At 38.7% G+C, this 20,052-nt stretch overlaps 1 protein-coding gene across 1 annotated transcript in view; it reads left to right on the plus strand.

Moving 5' to 3' along the window:
• mal (maroon-like) overlaps nt 1–20,052 on the plus strand; it is a 216,094-nt gene that overhangs the window by 189,506 nt on the left and 6,536 nt on the right. The window lies entirely within an intron of this gene.

The raw sequence follows: 20,052 nt of genomic DNA on the forward strand, positions 1-20,052 counted from the left end.
GAGCAGATTCACACCTCGGATATTCTTCTTACTGATGATCATAAATTTTGTTTTATTAGTGTTGATGTCCAGACCATATCTCTTGCTTGTTTCAGAAATTTTGTTCATCAACTTTTGTAGCCCTTCCATTGTATCTGCAAAGACAATTGTGTCATCTGCGTAGCGCAAATTCTTGAGAGATGGCGTGGAATGACATTAGTAGATGAATAAGTTTGAGTGGCGTTTATAAAAGTAGGAAAGATCACAATATGAAGATAAAGTTGGAATTCAAGAGGACAAATTGGGGCAAATATTCATTTATAGGAAGGAGAGTTAGGGATTGGAATAACTTACCAAGGGAGATATTTCTTCACATATCCTGTATATCCGCTTGTGTATCACTTTAAGAAACCATTTTAGCAGATGGCTCATTAAATTGATGGTACGGTAGTCCCCACATTCTTTGGTGTTTGATTTCTTAGGTAAAACATTAAATTCTGATTTTAACTATTCTGGATGAGTCAATGTCATCGAATATTTTTGTGATCATTTTTTACTTTTTCTTCACTGAGCCATTTGAGAAATTCTGCTTGTCCATCTGGCCCAGTTGCTTTCCCTTCCTTAATTTGTTGTATGCCTCCTTCGACTTCACTTACTAGGATATCTGGACCCATTGTATCTGATCTCTCTGGTTCCTGTCTCCTCATGTCATCTTGGAATAACTGTTCCAGATATTTCTCCCATTTTCTCTTTTTTCCTTCTGTGTCGATTATGAGGTTACCACTACTATCTACTAGCTTCGCACAGTATGATTTGCGGTATTTTTTGTTGCGCTCTGACCTTCCGATACACATTAAAATCGTCATGTCTACTCTGATAAAACTCTGTTTCTGCACATAATTCAGTTTTTTCTTTCTCTTTAGTTTCTCTGATTTTCCTTCTGATTGTATTTAGAATCGCTCTGTATTCCATCAAATTACCTCTTCTCTTCCTAGTTCTTGCATTAGGTCCAAAATCTTGTTTGTCATCCACGTTTTCCTCTTTCTAAGGCCCGGTCGCGAATACTCTTCGTTGCTTCTTGTAGGTGTGTGAGTTTTTCATTAACATCGTCATTGTTAATAAAGTCAAAGAAATATTAATGTTTATTGATTCCACCTATTCAATACATAAAAAGTGATTTTAAATTATAGGGACATGTTTCGCCCCTTAATTGTGGTTGATTTAAAAAAAAAATTACAAATGAATATGAGGATGATGTAGGAAATAGTTAAGATATTCTTAAGAATAAAGTCTTAATAAAGTTTTACAAACAAATAGACGTAATTTATACACTTTCTTGAATGTCCTTGTCTAAAAATGTGGTAACAAGTTGCATATTGGTAGTTCTATAAGAACGCAAATTGCTACGTTGAATCTTGTAAAGCGGCGCCTGTGTTGGTTGAGGGTGTTAGAGATAAGTTTGGATCCTAAACAGTTCAGACGTCAGAATAATGATGAAGAATGTTGCTGATTACTCCAAGTGGAGTTTAAATACATTTTTAAGCTAGTAATGAGACGTTTCTCCCACTCACTCAAATTATGCTGTAGGGGCGAGGGAAATGCTTGATACTTTAAGTGGGGTTTATAATAACATATAAAGTGGTTAGATTGTTGTAAATCTCGTGTGAAGAGATAAATCTGTAGTCTTCTTAAAGCACGAGTGAAGAAGAGTGCTCAATGGTAAGCAGCAATGTTAAATATTAGCTGGAAGGAGCGACTGTAGCTTCTTGTGTAGAGCCGAAAGGGAAATTTGGTTTGAAGTCTGTAACAATAGGAGATTTACGTATGAAGGAATGATTTTGGAGGAAAGGAGAGTTCAAAGAAAAAACCGATGTGTGTAAATTCACTTACCTCTTTATTAATATTAAATTGGTTAACGTAAAGTTGAGTTGGAGAGAAAACGTTGTGTGTAATTTCATTTATTTTCTCTTGTAATAGTGTTAAATAGTTGCTATGGTAGCGTTGAAATGACTGATACTTGTGCTACTGGTGTTACGATGTGAGATTAAAAGAGGAGAGGGTCTAAGCGGGGTGCCAAGTTTATATGCTATTGACCGCGGCAGGCAGCGAGAAATGAGTTCAGTTCTCAGAACAAAAACAAAGAGAAATGCTACCGACAGCTTCAAGTGAAGTTTAAATAAATATTAGAGCCAGCCTTTAGTCAATCCTTTGTGAGGAGATAATTCTGCCGCCCTCTCAAACTACATTGCAGGAGCGAGGGAAAAGCCTGACAGTAAGTTGCCACACTTAATACATAATTCTCCTCTTATTGCAGACATCAAACCACCTTTTCTTTTTCAACTCTCTATATAAAAAACCACAGTCACACCTCTCAGAAAATATTAACACAGCTACTTACCATCGAGCACTCTTCCTCACTCGTACATGCTTTGAAAGGGCTAGACTTATCTCTTCACACGAGATCGGCAACAAACTAGCAACTTTAAATTTTATTTAAAACCCCATTTGGAATAATCAGAAGATCTTTCCTTCATCATTGTCCTAAGGTTCAAGCCGTTTAAGCTCTAGTTTGATTTCTTACACCCTCAATCCTTTGCAGAATGCCTTTTAGTAGAATTGACTGTGTTCCCATAGAACAGTATTGTTGTGGCTACTTTTAAACACTACTACTTGCCATCAAGCACCCTTCCTCTTTTATACGTGCTTTAAGAAGATTACAGAATTATCCCATTTCACGAGATTTAAAAAAAAAAATTTAAACCCCACTTGGAATGATAAAAAAAAATCTTTTCTTCGTCAGACTATTAAAGCTATAATTTGATTTCTTACACCCTCAACCCTTTACAGGACACCTTTAAGTGGAATTGACTGAGTTCTTATAGAACTTAATTATTGTGGCAACTTACTGTCGGGCTTTTCCCTTGCTCCTTCAACATAGTTTGAGAGGGCGGCAGAATTATCTCCTCACAAAGGATTGACTACAGGCTGCCTCTAATATTTATTTGAACTCCACTTGAAGCAGTTGGTAGCATTTCTCTTTGTTTTTGTTCTGAGATATGAACTCATTTCTTGCTGCCTGCCGTGCCCAATAGCATATAAACTTGGCACGCCGCTGAGACCCTCTCCTCCTTTAATCTCACATCGTTGTAACACCAGTAGCACAAGTATCAGTCATTTCAACGCTACCATAGCAACTATTTAACACTATTACAATCAAAAATAAATGAAATTACACACAACGTTTTCTCTCCAACTCAACTTTACGTTAACCAGTTTAATATTAATAAAGAGGTAAGTGAATTTACACACATCGGTTTTTTCTTTGAACTCTCCTTTCCTCCAAAATCATTCCTTAATACGTAAATCTCCTATTGTTACAGACTTCAAACCAAATTTCCCTTTCGACTCTACACAAGAAGCTACAGTCGCTCCTTCCAGCTAATATTTAACACAGCTGCTTACCAGTGAGCACTCTTCTTCACTTGTGCTTTAAGAAGACTACAGATTTATCTCTTCACACGAGATTTACAACAATCTAACCACTTTATATGTTATTATAAACCCCACTTAAAGTATCAAGCATTTCCCTTGCCCCTACAGCATAATTTGAGTGAGCAGCAGAAACGTCTCATTACTAGTTTTAAAATGTATTTAAACTCCACCTGGAGTAATCAGCAACATTCTTCATCATTATTCTGACGTTTGAACTGTTTAGGTTCCAAACTTATCTCTAACGCCCTCAACCAACACAGGGCGTTGCTTTACAAGATTCAACGTAGCAATTTGCGTTCTTATAGAACTACCAATATGCAACTTGTTACCACATTTTTAGACAAGGACATTCAAGAAAGTGTATAAATTACGTCTATTTGTTTGTAAGACTTTATTAAGACTTCATTTTTAAGAATATCTTTACTATTTCCTACATCATCCTCACATTTATTTGTAATTTTGTTTTAATCAACCACAATTAAGAACAATCAGGATCTTGATTTTTTATCTTTCGGATTGAGATTTAGGCTGAAGATCCCCTTATATTAAGGGCGAAACATGTCCCTATAATTTAAAATCACTTTTTATGTATTGAATAGGGGGAATAAATAAACATTAATATTTCTTTGACTTTATTGTACAATTTAATACGGACCAAAATATGAGAATTATAACATGTAATGGTCACTGTTGTCAATCAGTTTATTGTTTAGAGCTGTCTTGACTGTCTGCTGTATGGTAGAATCTTTCAATTTTCTCAAGTCGTGTTTCTGTGCCGTTTTGGGGAAAACATATTTCATTCTGATCTTTAAATTTCCAATCACTGGGACATGGTCTGATTGTATGTCTGCTCTTACAGATATACAACCATTTCTGTATCTCTTGTTCACCATCATGAAATCAATCTGATTCCTCACTATGTGTCCTGGTTTGTCCATAGGCTTTTTCCATGTGTATAACTTGTGTGGTAGTAGTTTAATCCATGTATTCATCACCACTAACTGATTTGTTTCTGGAAATAGTTCCAAGTCATCTCCTCAAGCATTCCTGTCTCCTAGACCAAAGAGTCCGAGGGCGTCTGATGTTCTTCCTGCCCCAAGTTTTGCATTAAATTTCTATAGAACACTTTCCCGCCTTGCCAATACTTTACATATTTTATTATGCTTAATTACCGTACTCTCTTCTTAGCTCTCGAAACATGTACAGTAATTAAGTATAATAAAATATGTAAAGTATTGGCAAGGCAGGAAAGTGTTCTATAGAAATTTGAATGTAAGTCAATACGGACAGGATTAACCAACATGGTGAAAAAATTTTTTTTGCATAAATTCGTCCATGACTAATGTGAGGTCTTCTCTTTTTAGCTTATTCAGGATATGGTTTATGCTGTGATAGAAATTTTCTACTTCCTCATCTGCATTAGGATTGTAGATTTGAATAATATTTAAGTCAACTGGCCTTGGTTTGATTTGAACTAACATAACACATAATGAGACTAGCATAACATTGTCAACACACTTGGCTATTCTATTGTTCAGTATGATCCTACCCCATGTTCAAGATACCATTGTCAGTACCCAAGTAGTAGACTCGGTGCTCGTCTATGTTGATGTTTCCAGATCCTGGCCATCACATTTAGTTTACTCCTAGAATATCTGTTTTCATTTTTGTAATTTCCTTTATTGCATTGTGGATCTTTCCCACCTGGCTCATCGTCTTCACAATCCAAGTTCCAATTTTGATTCTGTCTTGATATTTCAGCCTTTCTGTTGCTGTGCTTGTATCTGCCTCTCTCGGAGATCCAATCGAGGAGCTTACTCCGGATTAGGGAATTCGATCCCGGCCCTTATTTCTAATCCTGGGATTTTGGGATTACACTTGGTCAATCCTGGGATTGGAGGTTACAAATAAAAAATAAGAACATCTTACAGAAATCAGCTGCTTAATTAGCGAATCGAAATTTAGACAAAATCAATATATTTTGCGGTATACACCTAGCAAATGTAATCACTCTAATTAACTAATTAGACTTAGGGTCAGACTAACCAGAACTGGGCGAGTTGGCCGTGCGCGTAGAGGCGCGCGGCTGTGAGCTTGCATCCAGGAGATAGTAGGTTCGAATCCCACTATCGGCAGCCCTGAAAATGGTTTTCCGTGGTTTCCCATTTTCACATCAGGCAAATGCTGGGGCTGTACCTTAATTAAGGCCACGGCCGCTTCCTTCCAACTCCTAGGCCTTTCCTATCCCATCGTCGCCATAAGACCTATCTGTGTCGGTGCGACGTAAAGCCCCTAGCAAAAAAAAAAAAAAACAAAAAAAAAAAAAAAAAAGACTAACCAGACTTAAAATCACTCAATCCCTATGTTAAAATTATTCTTTTCCAAGAATCAGTGAGATCTCTTTAAACTTATATAAATTAAAAAACATTATGTAACAAACTATGCAAATAAACTTTTGAAATTAACTACAATATCTCTGAACATAGACTAAATAGACGACTTTCAAGCAACAAAATAATAAGTAGGTAGAAAATTTCTTAGCAAAAAGTATTTAAAAATAACATGAATCAGACACATTTCACATTTCTCGTAAATATAAAGAAAACTAATTTAATAGGGACATTCTAATTTGAATTGCGAAAATATGATCTGTGAAATAACAACGCATCCAGTGCCTCATCATCAAGCCCACTTCTCAATTTGTTGCACATATGTGCAGATGCTAAGAAAGCGCGTTCAGGTTCGATGGAAGTTGGAGGAATCGTTAGTAAATACTTATAAGCCTGCTCTAGGTTATAGCTCCGAGTAGAATTTGAAGACCTGAATAGGTTCATATCCTTCTTAACAATTCTGGAAAATTCATTTTCATTTAATGCTTCAGAAGACATAATTTTCATGATGTTTTCTATTTCCAGCTGAAGCTTTTCTCTGAGCGTCAAATAACATTTTGCTGTATTTGTAGGCTCCACTTGCGTATTTTAGTCTTCCTCGTCATCATTCCTTTTACCATTTAATCTCTCAGTTAAAGAAACAATCTGCTTTTTATCAGGACTTTGCTCGGACTTGAAAATGTAAGCTTTATTTCATCATCGAATGCCAACGCCACATTGGCACTATAAGGATTTTTTAGGTAGCATAATACGCCACTCAACTCATTTCTTTGCTGATTTTTCATGTGCTTTTGTAAATGTATCTTGAATTTAGAAGCCAACTCGGAGTTATTATCATTTAATTGCTTAAAAAGAAACTTACAGGCAGCATGAGCTGTGCATAAATTCACATCAGTGTGATAGAGTGGTTCTACAGTTAATTTGACTGGAGCCAAGACTTCAGTGATTTCATCGATGAACTCGAAATCGGACTCTTCCAACTGCACTGGATTATTCAAACACACTGAGAGTTTCGCTTCACGCAGTCTATTTTGCAAATTTTTAAAAATGATGTCAATCCCGAAAATCCCAGGATCCCGAAAACTACGGGTTTGAAAAGTGGCCAGGATCCCGGTTTTTGGGATCCTGGGATCAAATCCTCTACTTCAGATACTAATTTAGCTGCAAGCATAGCCATAGTGATTACTAGGGAAAATTAATTGAGGTGGTTTCCCGTTGCCTTCCTCAGTGCGCAGTAACCCCGTCACATCCCAACATCCAAGGATGCCAGGATGCGAGGCAGCTGTATGCTCATATAAGATCGACGTAACAATCTTCTTATCAGTATTAATGATATAGCTGCTGCCACTATATCATGTCCTCAGTTGATCCGCGGGTGCGAGCACCACTCTCTCAAGAGAGCCCCTATCAGCCATTGGGTCGCGCCTTGTCGGGGTTGAGGACTTCCCCATCCAGATCCGTCTTCCACAGAGTACAGAAAAGCCCCTACTCAGTTCAGAGCTCCTCCCCTGTACAAGCTGCACCTGGCACGCTTGTAGACTCAGGATATCTTATTCGTTAGTTAGCAGTAAGAGATATGAAAGCAGAAGGAATGATTGCTGTTACAAACAGGAGGTACTTGGAATGAGGAGATAAAGGCTAAGCCAGGAATGAATGTGATGGATGAAGTTGTATGCATAAATTGGCTTTGGTGGTAGGGTCATGTGAGGTGAATGGAGGAGGCTGGGTTACCCAGGAGATTAATGGACTCAGCCATGGAGGGTAAGAGAAGCAGAGGAAACTAAGGTAACAATGATTAGACCCAGTTTTGAATGATTTAATGATTATGTGGAATTCAACAATCCCACATAAAGTAGCTAGTTTCAAACTGAGAATTGTGGAGGTGCTTGGTTAAATCATGGTAGCTTGCTGACTTAACAATGAAAGACATAACACTCTACAATATATGTGTGTGTGTTTTTATCAGTAATGTTTCAAAGACTGGAAAGTCTTTTCATACCTTTGCTGTCTTTTTCTTCTTCTGTAAATAACTTATATTAAACTTGTATGCACATTGATCATTGATCATGATTTTTCAGTATTTTCTGTATTTTAATATTCAGTTTGGAGTCTTTACCTAGAATCCAACTTCCAAAGAATGTCTGCTGCCAACTAAACTTTGCTAGACGTGGTATTGGGAGATATAAATGTGTGAAATGGGGAATTTCAATTCTCCAGAGGATAACTGTGGACCTGCCAAACGAACTGTGTACCACAATTACTACAGAGTGGAGAGTGGAAAGAAATATTGTAAGCCATCCCTACAGCAATGAAATGGTTAAAGGATCTAACAATAAATCTCCAATCTTGTTGATTATGCGAAAACTCTGGCCCTGTAAATTTGTTGATGTGTTGTCCACTGAGGCTTTTTAATAATCCCTTTCTGTGGTATTCTTCATGTAGTAATGTTTTTAGTGTTCTTTTAGTAGGCTTAGCACAAATGTATTGTGATTAGTTAAGTCTTCATTCCCTTTTATTTGATATCTTCATTCTTTCCTATTTCATTGTTAAGTTTTTGCAAAATTCTTTCCTTCTTCTTTGTTAGTTATTTTGTACTCCTGCAATCAGTAGGCGAGCAATTCAGACATTGAAATTTTAACATACTCTAAAAGGCATGTGAAAATAAATCATCAGTGTCTAAAGGCAATGCCTTGAAGGAATTTTTTTCCTCAGTAGTCCTCTGCCTTTCTTCCCCGTGATTTTTCCTTCCAGCAGATTGGTTAGAAAGGTATTATGTCACAAGATGTGGCCAGTTAATTTGGCTCTTCTGCTCTGTATCGATGGTTCACGTTTGTGGGTTACTGTAGTCACGTCCTAGTTCGTGAACCATGGGCAACGGCTGAGTGGTCTAGTAAGTGGTCCTGAGAGTCGGGATACCAGCTGCTATGGAATGGGGGTGGGCATCTCGGACATATTCTGAGTCATGGCCCTCCTTGTGCTCAGGTGGCTAGGACTATACAATTCACTGGTGGTCCTTAACCCGTTAGAGGAGAGATCCTCAGTTGGACTATGTGCAAGTAGGGTAGCATCCTGCTTCATGAATTTACCGAGATCAGAACATTTTAAGCAAGCCTCGGACTTATGGGAGTAATGGAGTCCCACTCCCGTTTGACAGGCAAGGGACTCTTTGGAAACAACTTGGCGAACGAAATGGAATTCGATGAGGAGCTATCAATATTAATGGGGCTTATGGAAGAAAGAAGGTAGAATTGGCTGAGTCAGCAAAGAGGATACATCTGGATGTGCTAGGAGTAAGTGATATTCGGGTAAGGGGAGCTAATGAGGAAGAGATAGGAGATTATAAAGTGTACTTGACGGGAGTTAGAAAGGGAAGGGCAGAGTCTGGGGTAGGGCTCTTTATCAGGAATACCATTGCACGCAACATAGTTTCCGTTAGGCATGTAAATGAGCGAATGATGTGGGTAGATTTGTCAGTTGGAGGAATTGTGTCCGTGTTTTCACCATGTGAGGGTGCAGATGAGGATGAAGTTGATAAGTTTTATGAAGCATTGGTGACATCGTGGTCAAGGTCAACAGCAAGGATAGAATAGTGCTAATGGGCGATTTCAATGTGAGAGTTGGGAATAGAACTGAAGGATACGAAAGGGTGATTGGTAAATGTGGGGAAGATACGGAACCTAATGGGAATGGGAAGCATTTGCTGGACTTCAGTGCTAGTATGGGTTTAGCTGTTACGAATACATTCTTCAAGCATAAGGCTATTCACCGCTACACATGGGAGGCTAGGGGTACCAGATCCATAATAGACTATATCTTAACAGACTTTGAATTCAGGAAATCTGTTACAAATGTACGAGTTTTTTGCAGATTTTTCGATGATACAGACCACTATCTGATCTGTAGTGAACTAAGTATCTCTAGGCCTAGGGTAGAGAAAGTGAAATCTGTCTGCAAACGAATAAGGGTAGAAAATCTCCAGGACGAAGAAATTAGACAGAAGTACATGGATATGATTAGTGAGAAGTTTCAAATAGTACACAGTAAGCAGGTTCAGGATATAGAAAGTGAATGGGTGGCATACAGGGATGCTGTAGTAGAAACAGCAAGGGAATGCCTAGGAACAACTGTGTGTAAAGACTGGAAAAGGCGAATGTATTGGTGGAATGATGAAGTGAGAGCAGCCTGTAAATGTAAAAAGAAGGCTTATCACAAATGGCTCCAAACAAGGCCGAGGAAGACAGGGATTTGTACGAAGATGAAAGAAACAGAGCGAAACAAATAGTTGTTGAATCCAAAATGAAGTCATGGGAAGATTTTGGTAACAACCTGGAAAGGCTAGGTCAAGCAGCAGGGAAACCTTTCTGGACAGTAATAAAGAATCTTAGGAAGGGAGGGAAAAAGGAAATGAACAGTGTTTTGAGTAATTCAGGTGAACTCATAATAGATCCCAGGGAATCACTGGAGAGGTGGAGGGAATATTTCGAACATCTTCTCAATGTAAAAGGAAATCATCCTGGTGGTGTTGTGAACAGCCAAGCTCATGGGGAGGAGGAAAATTATGTTGGTGAAATTATGCTCGAGGAAGTGGAAAGGGTAGTAAATAAACTCCATTGTCATAAGGCAGCAGAAATAGATGAAATTAGGCCTGAAATGGTGAAGTATAGTGGGAAGGCAGGGATGAAATGGCTTCACAGAGTAGTAAAATTAGCCAGGAGTGTTGGTAAGGTACCTTCAGATTGGGCAAAAGCAGTAATTGCACCCATCTATAAGCAAGGGAACAGGAAGGATTGCAACAACTATCGACGTATCTCATTGATTAGTATACCAGGCAAAGCATTCACTGGCATCTTGGAAGGGAGGGTGCGATCAGTCGTTGAGAGGAAGCTGGATGAAAACCAGTGTGGTTTCAGACCACAGAGAGGCTGTCAGGACCAGATTTTCAGTATGCGCCAGGTAATTGAAAAATGCTACGAGAGGAATAGGCAGTTGTGTTTATGTTTCGTAGATCTAGAGAAAGCATATGACAGGGTACCGAGGGAAAAGATGTTCGCCATACAGGGGGACTATGGAATTAAAGGCAGATTATTAAAAGCAATCAAAGGCATTTATGTTGACAATTGGGCTTCAGTGAGAATTGATGGTAGAATGAGTTCTTCGTTCAGGGTACTTACAGGGGTTAGACAAGGCTGCAATCTTTCACCTTTGCTGTTCGTAGTTTACATGGATCATCTGCTGAAAGGTATAAAATGGCAGGGAGGGATTCAGTTAAGTGGAAATGTAGTAAGCAGTTTGGCCTATGCTGACGACTTGGTCTTAATGGCAGACTGTGCCGAAAGCCTGCAGTCTAATATCTTGGAACTTGAAAATAGGTGCAATGAGTATGGTATGAAAATTAGCCTATCGAAGACTAAATTGATGTCAGTAGGTAAGAAATTCAACAGAATTGAGTGTCAGATTGATGATACAAAGCTAGAACAGGTCGATAATTTCAAGTATTTAGGTTGTGTGTTCTCCCAGGATGGTAATATAGTAAGTGTATTGAATCAAGGTGTAGTAAAGCTAATGAAGTGAGCTCGCAGTCGCGATCAGCAGTATTCTGTAAGAAGGAAGTCAGCTCCCAGACGAAACTATCTTTACATCGGCCTGTTTTCAGACCAACTTTGTTTTACGGGAACGAAAGTTGGGTGGACTCAGGATATCTTATTCATAAGTTAGAAGTAACAGACATGAAAGTGGCAAGAATGATTGCTGATTTAAACATGTGGGAACAATGGCAGGGAACAATGGAATGAGGAGATAAAGGCTAATTTAGGAATGAACTCGATGGATGAAGCTGTACGCATAATCCGGCTTCGGTGGTGGGGTCATGTGAGGCGAATGGAGGAGGATAGGTTACCTAGGAGAATAATGGACTCTGCTATGGAGGATAAGAGAAGTAGTGGAACACCAAGATGACAATGGTTAGACTCAGTTTCTAACGATTTTAAAGATAAGAGGTATAGAACTAAATGAGGCCACAACACTAGTTGCAAACCGAGGATTGTGGCGACGTTTAGTAAATTCACAGAGGCTTGCAGACTGAACGCTGAAAGGCATAACAGTCTATAATGATAATGAATGTATGTATGTATGTATGTATGTATGTATGTATGTATGTATGCATGCATGCTCTGTATCGTTACCATCAGATCTCTCACCTTGAATTTCTTGCAGAATGCTTTTGTTTGTTTTCTTTTCAATCCATTTAATCCGTGGTATTTGTCTCCAGACCCATACCTGAAATGCTTAGAGTCATTTTCCATCCAGATCTCTGATTGTCCAAGATTCTCAGGCATACCATAGCACACTCCATACAGAAGAAATCACAAATTTCTTCCAAATTCCAAAGCTGCACTGGTCAAAAGATTTCTCTTACTACTAAATGCCTGTTTGGCAAGCCCTGTTTGCCTTTTTCTCTCTTTGCTGCACCTGTTATCATTGGTGATTGGGCTTCCTAAATAGGGGAAACTGGTGACTTGTTCCACTATTTTGTCAGTAAGCTTGATGTTGGTGTGAATTCGTTCAGGATGTTTACTCACAACTAATACCTTTGTCTTCTTAACATTAATGTTTAAGAGTGAATCTGACAGTGCTGAGGATAATATATTCAGCATCTTGGACAACTCTTTCTCGGAATCTGCTATAATTGCTCTGTCATCTGCATATCAAATGCATTGGATATGATGTCCATTTACTTTTACTTCTTTGGTATTTGCCTTAAAGTAAGTTATGACTTCTTCAATGAATACATTAAAAGGGTGCGGTGAGAGAGAACAGCCCTGCCTTACACCTTTCCTGATTTTTTCTGTCTGGATACTTCCTCTGATGTCTACCATTGTGGTCTGTCCTTCATAGAGTCGCAGTATCAGTCTCCTGTCTTTTCAGTCCGAACCTGTAGCTTCAAGAATTTTAAACAGTTTGTCCCAAGTCATGTTATTGAAAGGCCTTTTCAATATTTACAAACGTTACATAGGTGTTCCTACTCATCTTCAACCTCGTTTCTAACATTGTTCGGAGAGCTAACAGGACTTCTCTTGTTCCTATCCCTGTCCTAAAGCCAAACTGGTTCTGATCAATTTGTAAATTTAATTTGTTATTTATCTTGTTTTTTATTATTTGTAGTAGTATTTTGGATGTATGAGAGAACAGAGTTATGGTTCTACACATTCTACACTATTTCCCTTCTTTGATATCATAACCATATTGCTTTTGATGAAGTCTTCTGGAATTTCACCATCATCATAGCATCTGCATATCATAGCATATAGAAGCTTTCAATTTCTGTCCCATATTCTTTAACAGTTTTTCAGGTATTTTATCTGGACTGGTAGCTTTATTTTCATGTCATCGCTGAAGTGCTGATTCACACTCCCTCCTCATGATTGTAGGACCTTTATCATCTTCCTCTACTTCATGTTCTGGTTCAATACACCTTAGATCATTCAGCACATTTCCTCCTTCATACAGTTGTTCAAGGTATTCCTTCCACGGTGCACTGATGTCATAATTATCTATTAATATTTTCCCATTTTTATCTCTTACTACGGAGTTTTTCACATTAGGTTTCCGGTTTAATATTTTAATGCTCCTAAATGCTCTGTCCTTCCTTCAACAATATATTTTCTGATATTCTCAGTTATCTCGACCATCCACATTTCTTTTTCTCTTCTACAGAGAGTTGTAATTTGATTCTTGGCTTTCTGTCATGTTCCCTCTCCTGTACTGATTTCTCTTCATTATCTGATCCAATATTTGTCTGGTAATCCACGGTTTTCTTATCAAGCCTTCTTTTATATTATCCCATTTCAATTCTTCATTTCCTTTGATTAATTCATGTGTTTTTTTATAGATTAACATCCATAGTTTGGTGCTTTCTTAGCTTGGCTAAATCTAAAGGTTTTGCTTTTCGATGATCGATTCTTTTCAGTTGGATACTGCATCTGGTCATGACTAGGCAATGGTCACTGACATCCTTTGTCCCAGGATAGCTGTGACTTGTTATGACTTGATTGAGATATTTTCTCTTGACAAGGATATAGTCATTTTGATAACGGGCAGTGTCACCCGGGGCTTTCCAGCTGTATCTCCTGCGTAATGGACCATCAAATAACATGTCTGTTACAATCATATCGTACTGATCACAGAAGTCTAGCAACTTCTCCCCTCGTTTGTTACTGACACCTAGACCAAACTTCCCAATTCTTTCTTGATCTGGTTGCATTCCAGCAATAGCATTGAAATGTCCCATGATTATTACATTATCTGATTCCTTTGCCAGATTCCATATTTCATCAGTGCTCTCATACATTTCTTCTATTTCTTCATCCAAGCTGTTTGATGTTGGAAAGTACACTTGAACAATCACCAGATTCCTGGAATTTGTTTTTTGATTGTTGTAACTAGAATCCTCTCATTAACGTGATAGGTGTTAATCACATTTCTTGCTCAGCAACATCTCATTAGCAGTCCTACTCCATTACTGCATCCAATTGTACTACCATTGTAGATCATTTTAATGTCATCACTGCAGAAATAATTTCCTGGCCATATGATTTCACATAGACCCAGAATACCTAGTTCTCTTTGATTGATGACAATTTTAGCTTCTTCCATTTTTTTCTTGCTTCCAGCAGCATTTTCACATTTCACATTCCACATTCCAATTTTCATTGACTCGATATTGCTAGGATTTCGCTTAATGATGATCTGGGAAGCCTCTTTCCTTCCCTTGCCGGATCATAGGTTCCGTCCTTCGTGATCAGTAAACTGCGCATCTTGCTGTGACAATATCGTGGTTGCTTAACTTGGGACTACGTAATGCAGTATTTCCCGTTGCCTTCTGCACATAATTGAGGCCACCCCCAACTTGGGAAACAGACGCCCTCTGTAGCCACCCCTAATCTGGAGAACAGATGCGAGGATTGTTTTTCGTGGTTTACTCCACTAAGTTCTTCCACTCTCTCAGCCATTAGGGGTGAGATTCCTCTTCCACCTTCAAGACCATTCACCAGATTTCACCTTTAACCCTGGAAAGAGACCCTTACAAAATGCTACCAGCTGGGCTAACTGGACCAAGGTTTTTAAAAGAAGTGTTACTCCTTATTTGTGACAGACAGAGCCTGGCTTCCCAAAACAGTGGTTCCAGGTTGACAAAAAATTATTTCAGAGCAAGACATCAGTTGAAGATGACCACAGCCATACCAAGTTACAGATTTCAACCTTAGTTGTGTCATACTAAGTTTCGTCAAAATCCAAGTGTCACTCTTCGGACACCCCCTTGTAAATCCTTCTTGAGGGTTTTCTTCGTGATACTGCAAATTCAATTCAAATATACACACATACAACATTATAGACCATTATGCCTTTCAGCGTTCAGTCTTCAATCCTCTGTGAATTTACCAAACATCACCACAATCCTCTATTTGCAATAGTGCTGTGGTCTCATTTAGTTCTATACCTCCTACCTTTAAATTGTTAGAAACTGAATCTATACTACGTACGGCTCTACTTCTAAATTGACGTTTTAGCAGATTTTGGCTCTGCCTGGTGGTTATGCGCTGAAGCATAACATCCAACCAATCCCAAGCTGCCATTCATATCAATTTATATCGATAGAGCACGATCTCGAAACCTAGTTGCCAACTCTAATATTTACATTCGCCACGTGGTTAACCTATCTTGCTCAGCGTGTATGGTATTCGGTGCGGTTCGCGATCTTTTGCATTTTCCTTCAATATTTAGTGTGTTTTTCATATTGTTGGAGGGTTTCAGTGACTCTGAGATCAGTAGAGTGTTCCCTTTGTAGGCCATAACCTCCTTTCTGTGCCAGCCATTAGCCGTTAGTGGTGTGTTATTTCCTCATTGTCTTTTATTGTTAATAATATATTCTCTTTTAGTCCCAGATATTGTTAGAAAGTGTAGGTCTTGTGAATTTGTTTTCAATCCATATTCATTCATTTTTCTGAGTAGGGTATTATATTTTACAAGGGCTGTTTACCGCGGTCATATTGCATCAGCTGTTCTCGCAGGCGTAGCGCACTGGCAACAGAGGGAAGGCAATGCTCATTTGGTTTACGAAACGTCAATTTAGAAGTAAGGCCGTGCGGAGTATAACCATCGTCGTCTTGGTCTCCCTCTACTTCTCTAACCCTCCTTAACAGAGTCCATTATTCTCCTAGCTAAGCTATCCTCCTTCATTCGCCTTACATGACCCCACCACTGAAGCCGGTTTATGCATACAGATTCATCCACCGAGTTCATTCCTAACAGCCTTTATTTCCTCATTCTGAGTACCCTCCTGCCATTGTTCCCACATGTTTGTACCAGCAATCATTCTCGCTACTTTCATGTCTGTTACTTCTAAATTATGAATAAGATATCCTGAGTTCGCTCCCATAAAGCAAAGTTTGTCTGAAAACAGACCGATGTAAAGATAATTTCGTTTGGGAGCTGATTTCCTTCTTACAGAATACTGTTGATCGCAACTGCGAGCTCACTGCATTAGCTTTACTGCACCTTAAATACTTGAAATCATCTACCTGTTCCAGCTTTGTATCGCCAATCTCACATTCAATTTTGTTGAATTTCTTACCTACTGATATCAATTTAGTCTTTGAAAGGCTAATTTTCATACCATACTCATTGCACCTGTTTTCAAGTTGCAAGATATTAGACTGCAGGCTTTCGGCACAATCAGCCATTAACACCAAGTAGTCAGCATAGGCCAGACTGCTTACTATATTTCCACCTAACTGAATCCCTCCCTGCCACTTTATACCTTTCAGCAGATGATCCATGTGAAGTACGAACAACAAAGGTGAAAGATCACAGCCTTGTCTAACCCCTGTAAGGACCTGAACCAAGAACTCATTCTACCATTAATTCTCACTGCAGCCCAATTGTCAACGTAAATGCCTTTGATTGACTTTAATAATCTACCCTTAATCGCATAGTCCCCTAGTATGGCAAACATCTTTTCCCTCGGTACCCTGTCAAATCTTTCTCTAGATCTACGAAATATAACTGTCTATTCCTCTCAATAGCATTTTTCAATTACCTGGCGCATACTGAAAATCTGATCCTGACAGTCCCTCTATGGTCTGAAACCATACTGGTTTTCATCCAACTTCCTTTCAACCACTGATCGCACCCTCTTTTCCAAAATGCCAGGCAATACTTTGCCTAGTATACGAATCAAGGAGATACCTCGATAGTTGTTGGAATCCTTCCTGTTGCCTTGCTTACAGATAGGTGCAATTAGTGCTTTTGTCCAATCCGAAGGCACCTTACCAACACTCCATGCTAATTTTATTACTTCGTCGCCATAAGACCTATCTGTTCGGTGCAACGTAAAGCAAGTAGCAAAAAAAAATATATTACTCTGTGAAGCCACTTCATACCTACCTTCCCACTTTACGTCACCATTTCTGGTCTAATTTCATCTATTCTTGCTGCTTTATGACAACGGAGTTTATTTACCATCCTTTCTACTTCCTCAAGTGTAATTTCATCAACATCATTTTCCTCTTCCCCATGAGCTTGGTTGTTTGCGACACCACCAAGAATATTTCCTTTTACGTTGAGCAGATTTTCAAAATATTCCCTCCACCTGTTCAGTGATTCCCTAGGACAGGGATGGCGAACCTTTTCCAACTAGTGTGCCATTTTAAGTCTGCTTTATTATTCTCAACTATCAACTGTGCCACTTGCTATTTTCCTTTAAGAAATTGCTACAACCAACAACCCCCCTCCCCCAACCGCGACTTCCTTTCCAAATTCCAATTATGTTTCATAATATTTATTTATTTTATTTATTTACTGATTTATTTACTTTTAGATATATATTTTGTAAATACATTTGATTGCATGTTCCGTGGTCGTATTTTGCAAATACCGCAAAAAATATATTTTTAAATATGTAAGTTTTTAGAATACCTAATATTATTTGTAAAAATATAAATAATAAGCTTACATTGTAACACACTTCGTCAATAAATATTATTACCGGGCGAGTTGGCCGCGTGGTTAGGGCGCGCAGCTGTGAGCGGGAAATAGTGGGTTCGAGAGCCCCTGTCTGCAGCCCTGAAGATGGTTTCCGTGGTTTCCCATTTTCACACTAGGCAAATGGGGCTGTACCTCAATTAACGCCACGGCGGTTACCATCCTACTCGTAAGCCTTTCCTCTCCTATCGTCACCATAAGACCTATCTGTGAAAAATACTAATATTGCCAATGGACTTCACTTCCTCCTTTAGCTTCATTATCTTTCTATGTTTATAGTTCTTATGCTCAACAATTTTACTTATTTCTCCCTCATCACATCTCCACAAGAAAATCGAAAAAACAGCTTTCATCAAAACATACTGCATACATCTGGGAGTTATCCAAATTAACTTTCAATTGCTCAGAAACTTCTTCACTCATTCTCATTATTCTATCCTTGACAGCAGTTCAGCTGGCTGGCATTCCTTTAATTCTGTCTAATTATTTGTTGTTTGTTAGGGAAGTTCTCAAATAATGTGTCGGACGTTTTTCAAGAACTCACCGTCAGAAAGCGGTTTTCCATGCATGCTGTACTATCCAGTGAGACAGATATAACAGCCGCACTGATATTATTCCTAGGGTGGATGTATGATACAAAAGAACTAGTTTGTTTTGTGTAGAGTTCGATATTTTGTGAAACGAACTCTCTTTCTTCATTTGGCATGGAACAAACATTTGAATGATTAGTCTCGAAATGGCGCTTTACATTAAATGAGGGGGAATACAATTGTTTTTGAACGCATGGCAATACATCTTTCTATTATTCCGAATTCCCTTGTCCACGGTTCTTGAAAAATCCGGTCATTACCTTTGTTAAGTTGCTGTTCTTTTCGGCACTGAAAACATGTTTGCAAGGTCCGTATACAAAACCACCAGAAAACGACACTTATCTCACTTGACTTTCAGATCTATCAGTGTAGCAGTGTTGCCATATTGCACGTCCGAATGGAACAAGTATTTAGATTTTCGATATTTATTTCTTACTCGTGAAGCACTATAAGATATGTATTGTCTGTAGAACAAGACGTATATTAAAACATTATTATGTTCATGTGGCGTGCCACTGAAATCATGTTCGCGTGTCACCTAGTGATACGCGTGGCATAGGTTCGCCATCCCTGCCCTAGGATCTATTATGAGTTCACCTGAATTACCCCAAACACTGTTCATTTCCTTTTTCCCTCCCTTCCTAAGATTCTTTATTACTGTCCAGAAAGTTGCCCTGCTGCTTGACCTAGCCTTTCCAGGTTATTACCAAAATCTTCACATGACTTCTTTTAGGATTCAACAACTATGTGTTTTGCTCTGTTTCTTTAATCTATGTACAATTCCCTGTCTGCATCAGCCCTTGTTTGGAGCTATTTCTGATAAGCCTTCTTTTTACGTTTACAAGCTCCTCTCTCTTTATCATTCCACCAAGATGTTTGCTTTTTTCCATCTTTACACACAGTTGTTCCCAGGCATTCCCTTGCTGTTTCTACTACAGCATCCCTTTATGCCACCCATTCTCTTTCTATATCCTAAACCTGCTTACTGTCCAATGTTCAGAACTTCTCACTAATCATATCCATGTACTTCTGTCTTATTTCCTCAGCCTGGAGAATTTCTATCCTTATTCGTTTGGAGACAGATTTCACTTTCTCTATCCTAGGCCTAGAGATACTTAGTTCACTACAGATCAGATAGTGGTCTGTATCATCGAAACATCCCCCAAAAACCCATACATTTGTAACAGATTTCCTGAATTTGAAGTCGGTTAAGATATAGTCTATTATGGATCTGGTACCTCTAGCCTCCCATGTGTAGCGGTGAATAGCCTTATGCTTGAAGAATGTATTCGTAACTGCTAAACCCATACTAGCACAGAAGTCCAGCAAACGCTTCCCATTGCCATTAGCTTCCATATCTTCCCCACATTTACCAATCACTCTTTCGTACCCTTCTGTTCTATTTCCAAGTCTTGTATTCAGATCGCTCGTTAACACTATCCTATCCTTGCTGTTGACCCTGACTATGATGTCACTCAATGCTTCCTAAAACTTGTCAACTTCATCCTCATCTGCACCTTAACATGGTAAATACACTGAGACAGTTCCCGTCCTAATTCCTC

Source organism: Anabrus simplex, chromosome 1, assembly GCF_040414725.1.
Source record: "Anabrus simplex isolate iqAnaSimp1 chromosome 1, ASM4041472v1, whole genome shotgun sequence".
Classification (NCBI taxonomy): Eukaryota; Metazoa; Arthropoda; class Insecta; order Orthoptera; family Tettigoniidae; genus Anabrus; species Anabrus simplex.